Below are 22,678 nucleotides of genomic sequence, written 5' to 3' on the forward strand. Positions count from 1 at the left end.
CCGATCTGGAGAATACGGTGGATGGATGGATTTTTGCCATCATTTTCACTGACTTGTGACACGGTGCATTGTCATGGTGAAGCAGCACTTTATTTTTCTTCAAATGCGGCCGTTTTTCGGCGATTTCGTCCTTCAAACGATCCAATAACGCTATGTAATAGTTGCTGTTGATGACCCTTTCTTTTTCAAGGTAGTGAATAAAAATTATTTGCCACGCTTGTGAGCGGGTTCATCGTGTGCCGTCCACTCGGATGACTGTCGATTGGACTTCGGAGTGAAAAGATGGAGCCATGTTTCATCCATTGTCACATATCGATGCAAAAACTCGGGTTTATTAAGCTTGATCATCTTCAAACACTGCTCCGAATCATCAACTCGTCGTTGTTTTTCACAATAACAAAAATAGCTTCACTCAAAATGCTACAATTCACAAACTAATGATCTGACAGCTGTTTATACACGCATCTTTTGAGGATTAGGGCCAACTAAGAAATATATGCATTTAATTCTAGTAATGCCATCTATGTGTCAGGCCGGCGACTTTACAATTGACCTGTTATATTAGGTATTTACTGTAAATATCCCAAACCGAATCAGCAATTCGAATGTATAATTACATAAAGTGTATACAGATCTTCATTATGACTATCGTTAGAACCAATATCCATCGCCAAACAAAAGAAAAGAATAAAAACGCGCTAATACTTTCTCTCCGAGAGGAATTAATTAAACGCTAAATAAATTTTAAATCGAGACCGGACGGGCATTCCGTCAGGATCGAATGAATAATTTAAATGCAGATGCGAATTTAAATAAAAAATGAAGGTGGAAATAGGAGAGGAAGCTGGAGGGGCGCCCGATCGGTCCTCGAGACTGTGCCTGAAAAGGGTTCTTTTTCGATTTGATTTCGTAATGAATTGTGTACGGTAAAGATTTATCTCAGTTTGCTTTCTTTCCCGACTCTCCGCCCGTCTCAGTTTTTTTTCCTCCCGTTCTTGTTAATCTCGACGAAGGAGAATTTTTAATTATTTGTTTTTTTTTATTCTCGTATATCCGCCGGTCCTCTCTCCTTTGGCGAGATTGTGTTTAGATTTTCGCATTAATCTGGATGGGAAAAGGAAACAGAAAAAGAAAAAGTATAATGAGTAATTTAAGTATTAATTGCCTTTTTTCGGTGTGGGGTGGGAGGAGGACGGCGGACGGGGCGTTAGGCGTAAGTAAGAGGGAAAAAAAGGCGAGGAACTGTCGAGAAGGAAAATATTATTTGTTTCTGTTCTTTATTAAAAAATTATTCAATTATATGGCTGCTGAGTACGTATTCATAACTGTTTTAATGTAATATCAACAATTTTTAATCATCTAGCATTCTATTTCGTGTTAGAACATTATTTAAAATCATAAAATTGTTTTATCGACATTATTTTCAATCTCGAAAGTTGAATCTCAGCCTCATTTTCCTTCTCATTCTACTCTAGTTAAAAAGAGGATATAATGGTGTCTGATGCGTCCGAATATATAACTGACAAAATTTGCCTGGTTGTCAAATATCTGCAAAATTCCTCGAAACGAATGATAAAAATTAGAGATTATAGACCAGCAAACGTTTTGGCGCTTTACTTATTTTAATACATTTCAAATATCTGCTTAATATTTCTGATTAATCTGATTCCAAATGGCAAAGTCATTTGCAACTCTAATTAGTTACTTCGAACAAAAACGAGTTAATGCCAATAAAATGCGGTGTTACGATTTTTATTGGATATTGGACATTGTGTTCCCAATATAATCATAATTTAATACAATTATCTCAGAGAAAACTGTTAATCTGAAAAGTATTCTCAAAAAAAAACACAGGAACATGCAACTCCTTGAAGAAGAAATAAAAAATTGTTACTCGGTAAATATAAATGAAATGTTAGTGTTTCACATAATTTTTGAAAAAGGCCTAAAAAAAGATACACTGTAGATCAAGTGGTAAGAGAATATGGATACAGAGTGCCAGGCCTTCTCCCTATCACTGCATATTCAATTCTATCGAATTGATATGGGGGTGGCAAAGAATATAATAATTCCAGACCGAGAGGGATATACAATGAAGAGCTGTTTGGACTTATAGAAACAAGCATTGTCTACAATGACACATTCGATTTGGATGAACTCCATCAGACACACAGAGGAATAAATTGAGATATGGTGGAATCGTGAGCAAGTGTTCGATAGATTAGAAATAAACAATTGACTTAAACAATGATTCTGATAGTGAAAGTGGCAGTGACTAAATAAAACTATTCTGACGTGGGCTTATAACCAATAGTGACAATTACCAAGATACAGTATATTATATGTCAGATTTACATACATAGATATGTGCGTAAATTTAGAAAGGTTTAAAATCAAGACATTAAGGAGCATGTTCAATAGTCCTCAAAGCATAAGCAACAAATATATGTATGTAGACATCAATATATAAAGCAAGAAATAAGTTAACATAGCCTAGAGCGAAAAGAAAACAGTGCACGATGCTAAAGAGATGTGATATCCCCACTCTCGGTGTCACAATCACCTAGAGAGATAGAAAGCTACACCTTTGGAAGCTCTTTCATAATAATAAATAAATCCAAAGAGATAAGGAGTTGAACAATACAGTAGTTGATTAATCTAGAACAGATTGTTATGGCGCAGAAGATAGAAAGTAGACTGAATAAAGTAGAATTAAAAAAACTTGAAATACCATATTAATTCTAAAAAAAAATATTTTTAAAAAACACTTTTAAAGTTTTAGAAGCCTAAAAAACAATTACGTAAATATACTGCCAAACAACACAATTTCTCTTTATTCTCAGTAAATATAATAATCGTGTATACTAAATACGTTTTCTGTGATTTGCTGTATGATTTTCTCCCTATTTAATTTCGGACGTACAAACGAAATTTATCTGGATGGGTTTTTTTATGTCGATATATTCGTTTGAGTGAAGTGAGCACTTCACTTTTTATTCCGACAAACTTTTTTTTATTTCTCATCCGTTCTACGTTGTTATAGGTTTTATTTAGTTTATATTTTTTATGTATTTTCGATAGAGCTTAGGCTGGCAGGCTAGAATCAGCAAAATTTACGCTTATAAAACATTTTCAAATGAGAGTTCACAGTGGGTCTGAGTTTTTTTAGCAATATTCGTGAGCACGTATTCCCAACAATATAAAAAAACAAACTATAAGGTTCTTAAATAATGTATATAATTTTAAACATTTGTTGTTAGGACTTAATTTTTATAGTATTTAAGGTAAAAATAATTTGTTTAAATGCAAAAACAGAACAAAAGTGATGTGAACGTTCTAATGGGATGAATCAGGTTATTTAAGATTTCAAAATCAGGTTCATTTTCTAGATAATAAAGATACACAAAATATTAAAATAAATTCAGAAAGATAAATGTAATAAACAAGCAGCAGAACTGAAATACAGGTGAGTCAGATGTGTAACAAAGATGGACAGGATCAGATGTGATGTAATAAGTGAGTGAGATGTGATGATATGATGTAAAGATATAAGAAAAATCCACAATATTCAATCATTGGAAGAATATATTGAAAGGAAACAACTCAAAATATTTCAAAAGAGATGAAAAATTCCGACCGAAAGAAGAGGACTGAACAGAGTGATGCAAAAAAATGGAAGGAATCTATAGAACACAAATATATCACTAAGTTGTACAAAAGGTACTTCTCGCGAAGAGCTGTAGTAGAAGTTTGTGGTTTGTGGAACAACAAATGCAACATTTATTGTTCTCACCTCTATAACACCCATAAACAGATTTGCTATGACAAGAGATAGCTGTGAACCCATCGGTGTTCGTTCTATTTCTTTGCATCGTTTATCTATTTATCTCTAAACAGAAAGTAGATATTATTGGGACAATGTTTTGTTAAGTTATCTAATCTTAAGTTATTATCTCCTTCGATACGATATAATCATTTTGTATATTGTTTATTGGCTCTGCTGTAGGTACGTCGGTGAAGAGTGATTGACGCCAAATCTAACTAGCAAATATCCTGATTCCACAATGATATTTTGAATACGCTGGATGAAATAGCTTGAGTTTTTAACAAGAGGATCCGCTTTTTGGTACAAGGGTTATAGCTATTTTACTAGCTATTGTTACAATGGAATACTCTCTTTATATTTCTTTGGAACACCAAGGCATATTGAGCACTTTTTTTTCTCGACGATTTTTCTCTAGGAATAAGTTGATATTGTTGTCCCTTAACAGTGAAACTTGCTTTAATTTTGGCCTTTACATTTTTTTTCCGGACAGATGGTTGAAACTGTTGAGACAATCTGATATGCTGAGTCATCTAGATATGTTTTCTTCGTAGTCTTTCCTATCCATGTCTACGGTTACGTTTCCTTTATCTAGGGGGACAACAACGCCGTTCTCTTGTTTCTTAAAGCACGTAGGGTTTTTATTTATTCGTTCTCAGAATTCGCTCTATTCACTATGTTCGATAAAACTCTTTTGGTGGTTTTAATAGTTAAATAATAGTTAAAAGAGTATATATATATATATATATATACTAAAATATATAATAATTTAAGATAATTAGAAACAAATTGTTATAATATAATTCTAACTTCCGAAAAGATACTTAAAATGAATAACCCCAACTAATTTTTAAAATCAATGAACTCGTTCTCTCAAGTAAGATACACAACATCGTGTCCAAGTAAAATACAACTCTGTGCTACACTACATACAGATACTACCCATGATATAGAGGTGGGCTTGCGCCTAACCCCACACCATTAGATTAAACTAAAACGGCCGGAGCTTTCGGCAATTTTCTAACGAATTAATTCAGTTCTGGCGAACGACGGACAAATAAAGAGCTCGATGGGTCAAGTGGGCGATCTGGACGTCCGCCGCAAACGCCTCCTTCTAACCCCGACGGACTGGGGGCTCACGACTCCAGATCCCAGCACACCCAAAAACCACACCGAAAAGCCTTTTGGAGCTTTGGTAAATATGGTGGTCGAGATCGGTGTGGGTGGTACTTCGAGATGAATTAATAAAGCGAGTTTAAATATAATTTTGGATAATTATAGCAGAATTGTTACATAAGTCATTTTAAACAATAATAAATATGCCAAATTCAGGTCAAAATAATGGAAAAATATTTTATATAATTTAATATCTGATCAAGTTGTAATAAAACAATAATGTTTTATTATTATAACATTTAAAAAAATTTTAATAGTTACTAAATACGACTATTAAATAATTTTACCTAGGAAATGGAGATATAACGGAATAAAATATAAAATTATGAAAACAAATAAGCATTAAGCGTAAACTAAAGTTCAAAAATATATCAAAAAAAAAGAAACAAAAATATAATAGGCCACTAATATAGTTTATAAACTATGACAATGGCAATATAGGTTTTATAAAAATTGTTGAGGGTTTAGAAATGTTCACTCATATTTATGTTTAATGTAAAATTCCCTAAAACTAAATAGTATACCTAGAACATTAAGTAACCAAAAACCATGCTAGAAAGGGGAACCACAAGAGCAATAAAAATAACAGAGAATAAAAATGAACTATATATTGAAAAAGAAAACTCAAGTAGCTAGGACCTGTGTTGATCCAAAAAAGAGAAGTGATCGTTTTATTGGTAAAAAGCATTTCAAATAAAAGTGTAAGACAGCTGCAAAAACAACATCAAAATTGAACATTATTGGAGATAGAAGTTGAAAAAGAATCAAATAAGGGAAAAATCAATAACTGAAGAGCGTGGAGAAAAGGGTGTCAAAAAATAGATAAAATAAATAAGACTAGACAAACATTGCATACAATGTACACAAAACAACCATCAATTAACATTTTTTATAATTTCACCTCCAAATATCAGAACTGTAGGAACTTAAAATACCGATATCTAAAATAAATAAAACAAAATTTTATCGACCAATAATACCTCCAATAAACAATCAATATATCGTCGCGTTCACATTTATGTATCGCTTAAAATTGCCGTTCAATAAAACATGACGTATTTGGGAGGAAAAAGGTGGAATACGGTAGAGAGGTCCGTATGTATGTATGTATCGATGTCGAGATACTCCCTTGGGAGGTGGTGGAACAGCAGTTTACGGCAGCGATTTGAATATATTCGCCACAGGCAGTGTCCAATAAAAGCGTCTCCTTTGGAGCCGTATTGTAAACGAGATTCTTAACGACCAGAAGATGAACTAGGTGGCGTATGCCACTTTGTATCCTCGTCTCTTTTCGGATATCGCAAAATTAGGGGTCGTCAGTGGCGTTGCTGATTGAATTACCATAGGATTTTGATTACTCAATGCTCTAGGTATACTATTTAATTTTAGGGAATTTTTCATTAAAATAAATTTGAGTGAACCTTCCTAAACCCTCAACCATTTTTATAAAACCTGTATTTCTATCAATATAATTATTCAATATTTCAATAATGTCCATATTTCTTATTTACGATTAAAAAACCCACAAGAATTAATATAAATATTAGTGCCAACAGTGAAACAGCTCTCCAATTAAGAAATTTTGCGTCAAGTTAAAACAAATTAAAACAATAGTTTCTCCTGAAAGGGCAAAAATAAACCTTTAAACATGAAAACAAATATATTAAGATTTGTGCCGTGTTAAGACCGAAGTTAATATCGCATGTACTTTTGTCCACCAATTTGCATTTGATGCTCTTCTGATTAGCACTATTTCTAGCCAAGTTTCCATCGTATAGTCTATGTAAAATCGTAAGTTTTCCAATAGCCTCCAGCTGAACATATGAGCTTCAATCCATATTTGGTAGCTGTAGATTCTGAACTACACGCTTTTGCTCAAATTCTAGCAAGTTAAACAATATTTCCTCAACTTGAGAATTTTTAAATTCGATGTTTCTAATAATCTACTAGAAGCACTGTGAATAAATTCAATTCATCTTTAGTTCACCCTAAGCTGGGATATATTTACACAAATTACAGAAAACTATACTGAACGATGTTTTAAATAATTTTTGATTATATTAGTGCTTTTAAACTAAAAATTAAGTGTTGCTCTTTGTTCTCGCATCAGCTTTAAACCTCAAAAAGTGTTGAAAAAAAGCCATTCCTACACTATTATACGTTTCCTCTATAAGCTAAGTGGGATAAGTAAGGAAAACTGTACAGAGAAAAGCTAAAAACGAGAAAGATAAGATGAATGATAAGAGAATGGTGAAAAAATTGATGAGAAAGCTACTTAATCTGTGATAATTTGAAATCGTGTATGGAAAGAAGAACAAATCCCACGGGATTGGCAAATAACACCTATTTTCTTATACCGATACCTAAAAAGGGAAATAAAAGAAACTATAATAATAATAGAAGGATCATTCTATTGTATTTCTTGGTTACCCAAATTCGAACAAACTATACGATACGATACGAACAAACTAATGATATATTTAAAAGACAAAGACAAATGGTAGAAAAATTCAACCCCAAAAGAAAACAGATATACCTAGTATTACTAAATTTGGAAACAAAACTTGACAAAGTAAGAAAAGAAACACTATGTCTTATATTGGAACAAAGAGGTGCAAGTAATAAAATTATAATAATAATAAAAACGGCTAAAACACGTACAGAAAATCTTAACAAAACGTACAGCGTAGAGCCTAACGAATGTCGTAGATGGAGAGGGCCAGAACTAATAAATATCCAAACTAAGGATGTAAAAATAGAACCTGTAAACGGATTTAACTATCTAAGTATAAAAATCAAAAGTAATAGAAAACGACTGATCGTTTTCCATTACTCCATTACTATCTCAATAGGAGATGGACACGAATGTCAGAACTATAAAACCAATTCATTTTGTGTCCATCGATCCATCAATCACCATCAATTTGTATTTCGTTTTAAATACCAGCGTACAAAGCAATTTACAGACCAAACCTAACATTGGCTCGCGAGATGTAGGTATTGTCAAAAAGAGAAACCTTAGAAGAGTCAGGGTGTAACAAAGATGGAAACAATAAAAGGGTTCTTGTACACAATACCATCAATCTTATGCTAATGAAAAATAAAACGGAGAGATGATAAATGGTTAAAACAAATTTAGAATTAAATAACACATCTAATTGTAAGATACGGTGGATCCAAAGAGACGCCGCTGGCTCGAGAAACTTGCAAAAGTGCGAAAATCTCGGTGTGTCTCTAGTAAATTGTCTGAGGCCGCTTTTAGGGAGTCCCGCGTGCACCAGATGCACAGATCCATTTTATCCAGTTTGTATATCACATCCCATTTATAATGCATTCCACTCGAGCGCAGTTTAATAGTTTCTTAGTTGTAATTGTTCGCCTAAAATATACGCCAAGAGCAACTTTGTTCCAATCCGAACTTGTCTCCTTATTATGACGGCAAGTGTCCTACTATTTATTTCGACCGAATTGGTTGTAAAATTTATCATTGTTGTATAATATACGATATTTTTTATAATGAGCGTAATCAAAATTATTCAGCAAGACTATTATGTTTTTAGTTACAATGATTTTTAGTGATGCCTACTATCAGATTTTAAAAATAATATTAGAAGTACTAGTATATATGTATATATAAAGCTATGGATTGGTATGCCATAGCGCCTTTGAAAAGTTACAGTCCATATAACATTATAGATATAATGAAGATATTATTCATATATACAGGGAGAAGTTATAGCTCCTTCAAAATAAAGATTCTTTCTAAAAAGAGACTCATCAAGATTTGCATGGTGTCTAAGGTACGATTGCAGAATTACCATGAATGTTAACGCTAGTGCCCGAATTGGTTTGCTCTGTAATATGGACATAAAGAGTTTCGAAGCAAAAAAGTTTATTATATATATATAAAGATATTAGAACGTAAAAATTAACAAAATCATTTTTAGTCTTAAAATTTTTTTAGAGTAGGATCTATTTAGATGTAGAAGCATTTTAATAAACCTGTTGAAGTGTAGGAAAGTACTACTTCCTAATATACATTTCCTTATTCAAATTAATCTAAATTGATAATGTTAAATAAAGACGGAAAATTTACGAAAAGTGGTGAAGATTTTGAACGGTTTAAATTTTTTCAGATATAAAAACTGGTAATGACTTTCCTTTTGACTACTTTTGAACTGTTCTACCAGGTTTCAACAGTCCATAAACAATTGGCTTTGGAGTAGGTCGGCCGGCTTTCTAAATAAATTCACTGCTCATCATTCATTTATCATTCATTTATCATCTTGTCTTCAAACTATTTCGGTATACCAGAACGTTCATTGTCTTGTACATCAAAAGCACCACTTTTCCACCTGGCAAAACGTTTATTCCCACGTACAATACTTTCGTCAATGGAAACATTTTGATAATCATCTGTTTCATCTGTTGGAGCTTATGGTTGCGTAACAAAAAGCCCTATATATTGCGAATTTAACATTCTACAGATTGACCAAAAGAAAAACAATACAGTTAATAAAACATATTTGAATAAAAATCCATCATAGATTTTCGGTCAGCGATCGCCCAAACAAAAATAAGGCAAAAAGAGGAAAAGAAACGTCCCCGCACTATGTCATCGCCGGTCTCGATATAAATATCGCGTTACCTGAGCAACAGAAACAAAAGAGAAGTCGAAGAAAATCGCATCCGAGCTCCGGAGCAAATAAAGTGATGAGGTGAACGAGCCGACTCCCCTCCGGCCCCTCCCGCGCCGGAACCCCCCTAAAAGCTCTGACCCCGCTTTATGGGCCGGAAAGATGATTGCAAATCTAACGACCTGACGATAGACTTTTATCTTTTTCCTCTTCTTTTTTCCCACGTCCTTCTGGTCTCCCTGCAATCAGGCCAATATTGTGACGGTTGTCTCTCGTTCTACGCTCGATTCGTCCGCCTTGACTGCCTCAACCCCCCCCTCGTCCCTCGCCCTGTCCCATACCACCCGCCGCTGAACTCGGAACAATTCCCCGTCTGTTTTTCTTTTCAAGATAATTTTCTTTGATTTGTTTCCTTGTGGGTTTATTTGCATTCGAGTATAAAAATGTGGGGTGTACTGGTTTCGATTTACATTCGAGTATTGATTGATCCGTTTTAATATTGATACGAGCGTGGGAGTATCATGAATGAGAAGTAAATATGTTATGTGCGTGAATTGTTTTTCTTTGGTTCCGTTTTTCGAAACTTTTTTCGAACTGAAAATTGTATTTGACAAAATATAATAATAAAATGTGACATAATAAAATGGTAATGGGCTGATGAAGAAATGTCTTAATGTCTGCTTTTTGGTTATCAATCTACATTAACTACTACAATATATTTGAAGCTTACTGATATTGTTTGATACTAACGTAGCTGCTTGCATGTTCACTGATATTTTTTTACTAAAAAAAAATGATCCAAGTTTTTCATATCTTTCTGGAAAAATTATGATACAGTGTCGAAAAAATATTAGTTAGTTTTGCACTTCTTCACTTATATCATGTTGTATAGATACAAACAAATGGTAATCAATAGCGTTGGGAACTATCGAATGAAAGCGGTCAAAACAGTCGATAGTCGCAAGACAGAAGAAACTGATCAATAATTAAAAATGTAGTTGACTGAAAATAGTAAGATGTACGAATTCCTTCAGTTACTATTTTCCAGAAAGGAAAGCGTGGAGATAATTGTTTGATCGTGCTCAGTTCATTTTAAATAATTCTTATTGGTAAGTGGCAGTGTGTAAAAAGGGATATAATAGTAATCACAAATATGGTTGATAGTATTTTAATATTTGATAACAATGATATAACATAAAAAAGTTATTGGTTTCTTTCTTGAGTCCAATGTAACGACCCCTAAATATTTGTACCATATATTCTATATTAATCTTTATCGACTGTTTAATTACCATAACCTTTAAAATAAAATAATAATTTTGTTTGTCGTTAATCAATGTCAGTCACTGGAAGAAGTTTTAACAATGAAAAGGCTTGAAGAAACATTCAGAGACTTATCATATCAAAAAAAGTTAATAAAACAGACCTACTAGTTTTCAAGATAACATAATTTCAGTCAAAATTATATTACTATTTAAAAATCAAAAGGTTGTTCTTTTAACCCTACTAAATTAATAAATAATATATAAAAAAAAATAGTTCCGAAAGGTTGCTATATTAATGTATATTGTTATGTACAATCAAATTACAAACAAACATAAAACCATATATTTACATATATATAAACATAAAAGCGGCACATCATTGTCAAGTGTGCAGTTAAGATGGCAAATCTAGAATGTTAAAATAAAATCGTATCACAATCATCACGACTGAAACTAGTCTGACGCAAAATAGCAACTGAAAGTCGAAGAAACAGTCGACAATAAAAAGGAATCGATTACTAAACAGCCAATGGCTAAAGCAATGGCTGCCACCGAACTGAAGCCAAACCGAGATTGAAAGTGTTTGTAATAGCATTTTCAGCCAATTGGTAGACCAACTACTAAGCCGTTCTTTGAGGGCTTGAGCTGAATTCACGCCCAATAAGTCTTATGACGCATTGTCTTCGAACCTTTCTACTCTCCCAGGATGTTGTTTATCAGTATACGATGCCTACAATTAGGATATAAGGGATCAGCATCAACATAAAATTTTAAAGTATTGTATGATCTTCGGACTCAGATTTCTTCAATAGAATAAAAGTAATGAATGTCTGAATAACTCAATAACATTAAATGGAAAACGGCAATGTCATAAATACAATGCCATGTTAATGTAAACATTGTTTAAGAACTGTTTACATTAATATATCGCACCAACAGATGTCGGTGATCAAAATACACCCAAGTCCTTACGGCCAAAGATGTTTTATTGTCAAGTTAATGAAAATTCAACTTCATTTTATTAGCACCAGTTGTAAATTGAATAATAACGGCCTCGTTATACACTAAGAGCGAAGACTAGAACGAAGTCTTTCATCCGCAATCAAAAACCCCAAAGAGCTCCGGCACCACCGGCGCTTGTCAAAACCAGCGATTTCTCAATCATATTTTTTGCGTCCGAAAATCGACTACCCCCTCCCTATAGCCGTCGCCGCCGCCAACGCACCCCTTTAAAACCCAATTCAGACCGTTCAAGTTTCCAGCGCGAAAGGCGATACAATTCCGCGAAACTTTTCCCCCCCGACCTGCGGACCGACGCAGTTAACGCGATTCGTAGCCATTTCGTAGCGGCATAACTTCTGCCGTTGACGTTACACAATGTGGCCTCGCCAACTCGATGGCTCTTTCAAGTCGAGAAGCAGCCAACTTCCACTTCACTCCCGACGACGACCTTTGCTCTCCTCCGGCACAAACCCCCCCGCCCCGACCTGCCTGCCGCCGCGGGTCCCGCTCCCGGCTGCACGTTTCGCTACGGCCCGGGTCGCCAGAGTGAGGTTATGTAAAACGGTAGTAATTCGCGCCTTGACTGGCCGTATACAAAGCCGGCGACGACTGTTTGGTAATGATTTAACTTACTTTGAAGTTGTCGACGTGGCGTTTTGTCCGTGGAAAACTTGCCGAGCCTAATTATCGGGCCCTGCCACGGCGGACCATTATTCTGAAGAATATCGCCCGTAATTACCGAGTTACTTTTATTTATAATATTGTCTGGGTGGCGCTAATGGGAAAACTTTGCGTTCTTAGATCGCCGTAAGATATACGGGTCCATATACCAGGTTGTTTAACATGTTACAAATTATATTAAGTCGACAAGTTTCCGTGAGTTATGTACGCCATATCAGAATAAACAAGAAAGAAAAAATAAAGTTGTTTCTCGAAAATGAAAGAAGAAATAAAAAAAATAACACCGAAACTGAGATCGCAAATTTATGGATGTAGTGTAGAGTTTATGAAGAGAATATTTAGCAAGAAACCAATAAATGTCCAAAAGTAATTAATATAAGAATTAAAGTAAACAAAGTTGTTGCAATGGGAAAGCCAAAAGTATTAAATACCCAAAGTGAAGGTATAAAAATAAAACAAGTAAATGCATCTGGGTATCAATATAAATCTAAAGCAATAAGAGCAATGAAAATAGACTATACCAAATAATATAACAAAAAATAAATCAAAAACACTAGCTGTTAATCAACAATGAAAGAGGAAAATAAAAGAACAATAGCGAGACTGAGACCGCAAATTTATGAAGTTAATGAATGAGAAATTAATAATTACTATAGCAACCTATTTATGACTCCATTCGTTTTCAGAATAAATTAATAATTGAAATTTCCTCACCTTACTACACAATACAGATTGACATTAAAACAAATATTAAAATAATTTCCAGTATCGCAATGTTGTTGCCGAAAGGGAAAATGTATACACGACCATATATTTACTATAATTAGTGGAAACCAGCGAAAAACCTCTAGATTTACTGATTACGAAATTGTATTAACAGAGTAAGAAGAGAAACACTATGGGTAACAATACTATATAATATAAAGGGTAAATAATAATACCGTCATTCAGCCAACACAAAATTAAAAGCTTCCAAACCCAAGCGGGACTAAGATAAGGCAATTTAAACTCAACCTCGTTTCTAATATAAACGGACAAAATTATGAAAATAACTAAAATAATAATGTTTATTAAGAAATCTCAAATTTGTCTTTGACATTTCTATATTATTTCAGAATTACATATAAGATACGATATAAGATGGAAAATATAGAAATGATGATAAGCTTTTGCAAATGATATAATAACTGGTAGGCTAAAGCCCTTACACTTACGTAAGTTTAGTATATCGAAAGTAATGGAAGCAATGAAAAGAGTTACATAGGCTATAGCAAGGGAAAAAAGAAAAAAATAAATCAAGGCGAAAAAATAAAATATTAATTGTTTATCAATAATGATTGCGGAAATGATTAAACAATAGCGATGCCAAAACCCCAAATTTATAAACTTTGTGAATATCATACGTCAAAAATTTGTAATCACCGCATAGCTTTGATTACATTCATTATTCATTTTGACGGACTAAGATTAAACAATAAACCAATAATTAAAATTTCATCACATTGCTGTACTAAATAGGCTACTATTAAAGCAATGTTTAGTATAAGCTAAATAATAATGAATGAACAAATAATCATTAAAATGTATACCTCAAATGAATTAAAAAAGTAACACAGTGAGTAGCTACAAAGTACCTATAAAAAGATAGTAAGAACTAAGAATTAAAATTTCATCACATTGCTATACTAAACAGGCTAATATTAAAGTATATTAAAGCCTTATTAATATAAGCTAAATAATAATGAATGAACAAATTATCATTAAAATGTATACTTCAAATGAATTAAAAAAGTAACACAGTGAGTAGCTACAAAGTACCTATAAAAAGATAGTAAGAACTAAGAATTAAAATTTCATCACAGTGCTATATTAAACAGGCTAATATTAAAGTATATTAAAGCCTTATTAATATAAGCTAAATAATAATGAATGAACAAATTATCATTAAAATGTATAGTTCAAATGAATTAAAAAAGTAACACAGTGAGTAGCTACAAAATTATATACCTATAAAAAGATAGTAAGAGCCAAGAATTAAAATTTCATCACATTGCTATATTAAACAGGCTAATATTAAAGTATATTAAAGCCTTATTAATATAAGCTAAATAATAATAAATTAACAAATTATCATTAAAATGTGTACTTCAAATGAATTAAAAAAGTAACACAGTGAGTAGCTACAAAATTATATACCTATAAAAAGATAGTAAGAACAAAGAATTAAAATTTCATCACATTGCTATACTAAACAGGCTAATATTAAAGTATATTAAAGCCTTATTAATATAAGCTAAATAATAATAAATTAACAAATAATCATTAAAATGTGTACTTCAAATAAATTATAAAAGTAACACAGTGAGTAGCTACAAAATTATATACCTATAAAAAGATAGTAAGAACAAAGAATTAAAATTGCATCACATTGCTATATTAAACAGGCTAATATTAAAGTATATTAAAGCCTTATTAACATAAGCTAAATAATAATGAATGAACAAATAGGCTTAACTAATCATTAAAATGTATACTTCAAATAAATTAAAAAAGTAACACAGTAAGTAGCTACAAAATTCTATACCTATAAAAAGATTCATTCAAAAGAAAAACTAAATGCTATTAAACCATGGAATATCAACAAACTTACCAAAATAGTAAAAACTAAGAATTAAAATTGCATCACATTGCTATACTAAACATACTAAACAGGCTAATATTAAAGTATAATAAAGCCCTATTTAGTAATAAAAATTAATGAACAAATAATCATCAAAATGTGTACTTCAAATGAATTTAAAAAAAGACAGTGTGTAGCTACATAATTCTATACCTATAAAAAAATTCATTCAAAATAAAAATTAAATGCTGTTAAAACCTGGAATATCAACAAACTTACCACAATAGAATATTTTTCTAAGTTCACGTAATAGTAGAGAGATTTAGGAGCTTCTTTCGCAACAGCATTAGTCGTTATCTGAAAGATAATAAAAACATATTCAATCATTAATCGACATCAAAAAACGATGAGGCTCTATGTTCGATTATAATTTTTTTATGTATGTTCACCGATTTCTCCGTCAATTGTGGACCGATTGTTAAAATTATTTTTTAGACGAAAAAGTGTACTTTCGTGGTGATCCCATTGGAACCAAATCAGGATCTGATGGCGTTTTAAAATAAAATATGTAGTATAAAATATTGTTCGTCGAACCCAATATTCACATGTAGAAATCGATTATCTTCAGCCGTCTATTTCTTCAAATTGCAGTAAAAATGTAAAACCTCCCACAAATTCGGTTTACTTAGTACAAATTCAAACATTCAAGGCACTGAAAGCATTTTTTATACACTCCGGCTACGGCTACTGTGGTCTCTCCAGCATATTGAGACCGCTACTTGGCCTCTGGCTTATTTGGGAAGAAAAACCTTTATAATTGCTGGAACAGGAGGTGATTTAGTGAAAATTAGCAAGAATAAATAAACAAAAGGCTACAACGGCAGTCCACTAACAGAGCTATCGAAGAGGTGGCACACGAAGAGACAACTAGCTTAGTTTAGTTAATTAGTCCAGCTACCTATTCTTTAACAATATTGATAATTTACATTTTCACCAACAGACAGCGATATCTATAAAACTTCATGCAAGCACCAAAAGTGCTAAAAACATATACAATTAGAATTGACACTTAAACTGAATTAATTTGAACTAGAACCAAAAGGTAACTGAAATTTTATACCAACCTACTAGAATATCAAAAGAGAATCAGGTATGTCTCGATCCTATAGACGCAGAACTGAATAATCTTCGAAGCCCCAAAATAGAGAACGGTTTCTATCGGAATAGTCAGTCGCCGGGAGGGAATGAGGGATGGGGGTGCGGAGCCAAAAATCCATTGGCAATTACCAAAGCAGAAAATAAATGGGCGCGGGGGTTAAGGGGGTGGGGTCGTCTGGAACGGCGGCGCTCCGGGGGCGCCCTACATCACTGGTCGACGTGCCATTGCCGATTTGTTTCGTCCCAGAGGCTGGGAAACCGCCGAAACCGATCGCCGACGTCGCCTTTCCCCGATAAATCTCCCCCGAGAGAGGGGCCTCGAACCACGGTCTTAGATGTAATTACAATGAAAATCGCGTTTCGGGAAGCCGGCTGATTTATCTCGATGGAGGGACGGAGGGTGGGGAGACGCGGGAGAACGGATTGAGATTTTTTCTGACGGATTGAATGCCGCAGGAATACTGGAACATTATCATAGACGGGTAGCGAGGCAAAACCAACGGTGATGTTTTTGTTACGGAAACTAATTAAGCTTTGGTTAGTCTCAATTAAATATTTTATATAGGACAATAGTTGGGTGTGCTACGTTCTTCATTATAAATGAAAAAAGGTTAATCGTATTCTGTCTGTTCCCTTAACAAATCAATACTTATAATATGTTGATAAATACATTCTATTAGCCGGCTTGCTGGCGCAGTGATAAAGGCGACAGGACGGCCCTCCTACTATTGCGATAGCCGCGGGTTCGAATCTTGCTGGAGCATGGTCGTAAATTTATATTTGTGATTGTTTAATATTTTTAATTGTCCTAGTAGTAAAAGTGTAAAATCCAACAAAAAAAACGATCCCAGTCACGCGAGTAACGAGGCTGGGTAAGACCGGATGTCTTCTGTAATGATTTCCAAAGTTGGTTACTCGCTACTCGGTAGGCTTAATGCCGAGGACTGTTGTTCGGAGTCGACGTTAAACTGTAGGTCCAGTCCAGATAAATCCCTAGTTGGTAAAAGGAGACTTTATAATATATTTTTAAAAAATACATTCTATATATTACATATCATATATATTGTGATACAACATTCTATAATTCTAAACCATCTTATATTATACTTGTTATTAACTATTTTTGGGTATAATTTAAGGAAATTTTTTGTTGTGGCGTTATTTTTGTAGAAATTAAGATAAATATTATTTGTTTAAATGCGAAAACATAATAAGAGTGTTGTTTTCCTGGAGGTAAAGTTTCAAATAAAATTAATTATATTCAAAGGATTCTGCTCCAGCGAAGAAAAGATTTTTTAAAGTAAACAATCATCTTCCAGACAGGATTCTTTTATTTTTTCCATTTCAGATCATTGCTTAAGTAAGATGCAGTTCCTAATTGTAATATTAATAGTAAGTCTTTTATTACAATCTATATCAATAATTGAATTCAAATACATAATATGTGTATATTCACAGATCATTTCCCTTAAATTATCGAAATGGAAAATATGGTTATAATTTATCAATAGCAATATTTAACTTATATTGACACATTAGACATTAGAATCTTTAAAAAGAGTTAAGTGCAAATGTATTTTTTCCGAAGAAAGTAAATTCAGAGATTTGCAAACTAAAAATTATAATCTGTTTCTCCACAGATGCTTTTGAAGCAGACGAATCTATGTCTCCAAATTTATGCAGATTATCTAAATGTTATTTAATAGTAACCAATTATAATTCGAACGTGCACGAACCTATCTCTAGACTGTTTTAATTATTCGCACAAGTATATACAAAACCTTTAACGAAAATTATTATTCAAATATTATTGTTGATAATATGTTTTAAACGATTCATTGAGACAATGTGGAAAAAATAACTTTTAGTGTGTATTTACTTTTAGTAAATATTGTCAATCGATGACCACTAAACAAAAGCCGATGCCATCTGTTACGCGATGTATTTTAAATATCTAACTATTAATTCACAGCCCTGGTAATTGTCTAACAATTGCCCTCTCGCCTCTTTCCAGATCCTTGTGGGTGTCATCTATACAAACGTAAAAAACTCTATTCTAAAAACCGAGAATACCACTGAAAAAACCCACCGCAAATATCCCGAATTTAGAACGAAAACCGGCGTCTTATTACAAGCCCGTCCATAGCATAAAAACATTCCAGGTACGTTAAAAAGCAACGCCAACATTTTCTGCTTAAGACCGCCATTGAAAAAACCCAAATGGACTTTTATTATATACAAAAGCGGTCCCGTCATGTTAATAACCGGAATAAAAAGTCCTAAAAATCTGAATATGTTGTAATCGGGAGCTATCCCGTCTTTTTTGTTTTAAACGATTTTTTTATGACGGACAATAACAGCTCCCGTTTACTAAAAGGAAATAAAAACAAAAGATTGCCGGGGTCCCGTTGAAAAAATGCCCATTTTCACAGATTAAAAAAACGAGAGGAAGAGAAGGAGAGAGAGGGGGAGAGAGAGAAAGAGAGGGAGAGCAGGAAGCAAAAAGGCACTCCAATGATACAAACTTAAACGGTATGCCTGCGAAAGGGTGATAAATCAAATGGCCGACAATGACAAAGTGAGATTTTATTAGATTTTTTGGGCCATTTAAAAAATAACTTCTTATACAGCGACATTCGTCCTTCATAATTTATGATGCCTGCTCTGGTGATGTGTTGTAGAACCATGATATTAATAACATTAAATTATGTTATTAACACAGATATTGTCTAGTCAAATAAAAATATTATTTTTTTCTCAGTCTGTAACTCATTGATTTACAGTGTAGTCGTACCGTGTAGAAAAGAAAAAAAAGAGCAGTGTGTAGATACGCTTTCATAGTCCCCCAGTTTATGGAGGCTACTACTAGATGCTTTGGAAGCTAAACATGTTGAACACCCCTAACGATTATTAAAGCATATTACCTAATAATAGGTTTCATTAAATAGACCTTTCTCCAAAAACTGAACCAAGTGGTTTTCATAAACTTCTTATGAATCCAGCTTACATTCTTACGTAAATAATTCCGGAGGAGAAATATCAGTATCAGGATTTTTTTTTTAATTATTACTCTTAGTAGTCCAATCCATCCAAACAATCTTCCCAATGCACAATAAGCTTTTCTAAGATATAATCATAATATTATATGGTATATATGATGGATATTATATAGTATATTCATGAAGAAAATTAAGCAACTAATTAAGTAATCTCCTGTATAAAATGTCTTAATTAATTGCTCAAGTTAACAATTACTGGTATTCACTGATGGACATGTTTTTCTACGCAGAGTGAATGGTACATGTGTAGATATTGTTTTATATGACTTAATACCATAACCATGTATGCCATACTTAGTTCGGTTCCAACCTTCGTACCTTTCTTTAAAAAAAAACCCAGTATTTTATTACGGTTATTTAATTGAGTGTTAAAAACGCATAACAGATGCGGCTGTCCGTCTCTCAATGGACCTAAAGTGTAGTGAATACGTGTTTACCAGACAAAAAGACTGCATCCCATTTTTATTAGTGTTTTAAAATTATTTCGCCTTATTTTACAACAGTCCTTTTGAAATTCATTTATAGTATTCATTTATAATGTTCGCTACTTTCAAATATTATTTTTTCATTTTTCAAATGGTAAGTCCCCTTAAAGTGGCGAATTGAGGAATCTCGTAATTTTATTTTTCATAGCTCAAATAGAACAGGCTTAAATGCATTTTTAAGTGATATGTACATCTCTCTATTTCTAAGTATTCTTTGGATCAACTCTTTCAGTTATTTTGTTGTTTTATTGAATTTTCTTTTTCTGTGCCAACTTTTTCGTAGCTTCCTACATCCGCAGATGAATTATATTGCTCCACCATGATATGTTTAAGAGATTCATCGATTTTTTCAACGATGGGGTAAAGGTTACCCTTGACATCGAGATTTCTGGGACAACACCACTTCTGCACTCACTTAAGCTCCTGAGTTCATTGAGCATGTGTTGAATTTGTTCTTATTTTGGAAGTGAAAAAACAAAATAAGACAAAAATGACTTTCTAGAATCTCCATTTTCAAAGCATGACTAGAGATGTGATACTTAAAGCAATCTATTAAATAAACGTATATATTTCTCAACATATAAACACAAAACATTCTCTACAACAAAATTTATTTGCAAAATAATATGTAAAATTTAACTATTTTAAAGCCCGTCATGACTAGCACTCTACTGAAACTTTTTTCATATACAATCAACAGTTGTACTGTCATGAATAAAACAACAAACCCTTATAACCATTCCCAACTGTATATCTAATAGCATTATCCAAAAATAAAACAACAATTGATCCATCCCGCAGACGTCAGCGTGTCTGGATATCCTTTGTTCTCCATAACAATACCGAACAAGTTATTTCAAAGGGAATTTATCTCTAAAACAAATAAGTAACGACCTCAGCCTCTTTTATTGGCACGTCAACGAGACGGAATCCGATTTTATTCGAGGATTCTATCGAGGACATCAAACGGCGTCTCCGAAGAAGAAAACAAACGGCCGAGAATCAATATGCCAATATAAAAATATACATAAAAATCACCTTTCCCGAATCTCCGAGAGGCCGTAACCGTAACGAGATCGAAACGGTCAGCGTCGAACAACAACAACAACAACAGTAGCGACCGCAACAACGGAATCGTGATTGGATCTCGTGGGAATTCGATGGTCGTGGTTACGGTTGGGTTTTTTTGTGTGTGTACGGAACACACTACCCCGCCGCCCCCCTTCGTTCGACCTTCCGATCCTCCTCTGTCTCTGTTCCGCGCACTCCATTATTCCTGATGGCGAGCACACGGGAGGGAGAAACGGAAACGATGTAAAAGGGCCTGAGAAAGTTTTCATGTCGAGTTTTATAGCGGGCACAAATTTGATGAGCATTAGCATACTTTTATAAAGTTTGAACGGTGGAAAATAGGATGGGAGTACAGATCCGGAATGTTGGTCCTTTTACGATTTTTGACGTGAGAGTATGGACACCATATCTACTGGATCGGTACCTCCTACTCCCTCGCCATGGTCCTTGGCTTGGGTTACAAAATGATGCTTTGGGAATGTCGAGGATACATTCCTCGGTACCATCTCATACACTTCACATCTCTCTTCCTAGTCCTCTTCATTTCAATACATTTCATTATCCTCGTTTATATTTTTAATCTTATTATTTAAAGAATTATTATAATAGCCGGATTGGTGGCGCAGTGGTAAAGGCGATGGTACAGTCCTCCTGTTGCGATAGCAGCGGGTTCGAATCCTGCTGGGGCATGCTCGTAAATTTATGTTTATGAATGTTTAAAATTTGTGAATGTTCTAGGCAAGAGTGTAAAATCCGACAAGGAAAATGATCCCAGTCACGCCAGTAACCAGACTGGGTAAGACCAGATGCCTTCTGGGATGATTTCTAAAGTTGGTCACTCGCCCGTCGGTAGGCTTAATGTTGAGGACCGTGGTTCGGAGCCCACGTTAAACTTTAGGCACAGTCCAGATAAACCCATAGTTGGTAAAAGGAGACTTTAAAATATATATTAAAAAAATATTATAATATACGCCTTAAACCTTAGTTCTTTTTAAAATTATTAATTCAGTTACAGTCACAGAGTACAGCCATTATCGATGATTTTTTTTTACTGTGAAATATAAGATAAGTAATCCAAATAAAATCGAAGCGCGCTAAAAAATGAAATGTCGGATTGCGCTAATGATGGTCAGGAAACGGTAAGAGACGTCAATGTTTCGTAGCGTTTCTGATAGGTGTTAATAGGATTTTGAAATATTGTGTTTTTAGTACTGGTAAAATTTTTAAATCACACTTTTAAATTAGCAACAAATATATTTTTAATAATCTCTTCACCATAAGTTTCTAAAAGTAATTGAAATATGAAAACCATAGATGCAAGAGCCTAATAATTTTAATGACACTTTTTTGTTGATACAGAAATTCTGAAAGAGACAGGAATTAGACCACCGAAAAAGAAACAGCGTTCCTTCAAATAACTTTTTCCTTTGATCTCGAGGACAATTTTTTCTTTTGTCCGGGAAGATGGAGTGAGGATGATGAACCGCCGCCATTATTCCCTCTCTCAGTCATAACTAAGTTTATCAAATAGCGTCTTGTTGTCTGTTCTATGAGGGGATCCGAGCCAGCGCCTTCATCCTACCCTTCCGCAGCCGACAATGCGAAATAAATTATTTTCAAAAATCCTCGTTTGCCCATCGGTATAGAGAAAAATAAATAGAGAGGCGAGCGGCTATTTGACCGGCGGCATCGCGAAATCCC

General features: G+C 33.6%; 1 protein-coding gene across 2 annotated transcripts in view; it reads right to left on the reverse strand.

Moving 5' to 3' along the window:
- LOC143203478 (uncharacterized) overlaps window positions 1-22,678 on the reverse strand; it is a 310,987-nt gene that overhangs the window by 259,123 nt on the left and 29,186 nt on the right. For both annotated transcript variants that reach the window (XM_076415653.1, XM_076415652.1), the window contains exon 2: window positions 15,484-15,561. The gene's annotated coding sequence lies outside the window, so the exon portion shown is untranslated. The remainder of the gene's footprint in view (window positions 1-15,483; window positions 15,562-22,678) is intronic.

Source organism: Rhynchophorus ferrugineus, unplaced genomic scaffold, assembly GCF_030347505.1.
Source record: "Rhynchophorus ferrugineus isolate W39M unplaced genomic scaffold, kcgeb_rfMv2 rfM10, whole genome shotgun sequence".
Lineage (NCBI taxonomy): Eukaryota > Metazoa > Arthropoda > Insecta > Coleoptera > Curculionidae > Rhynchophorus > Rhynchophorus ferrugineus.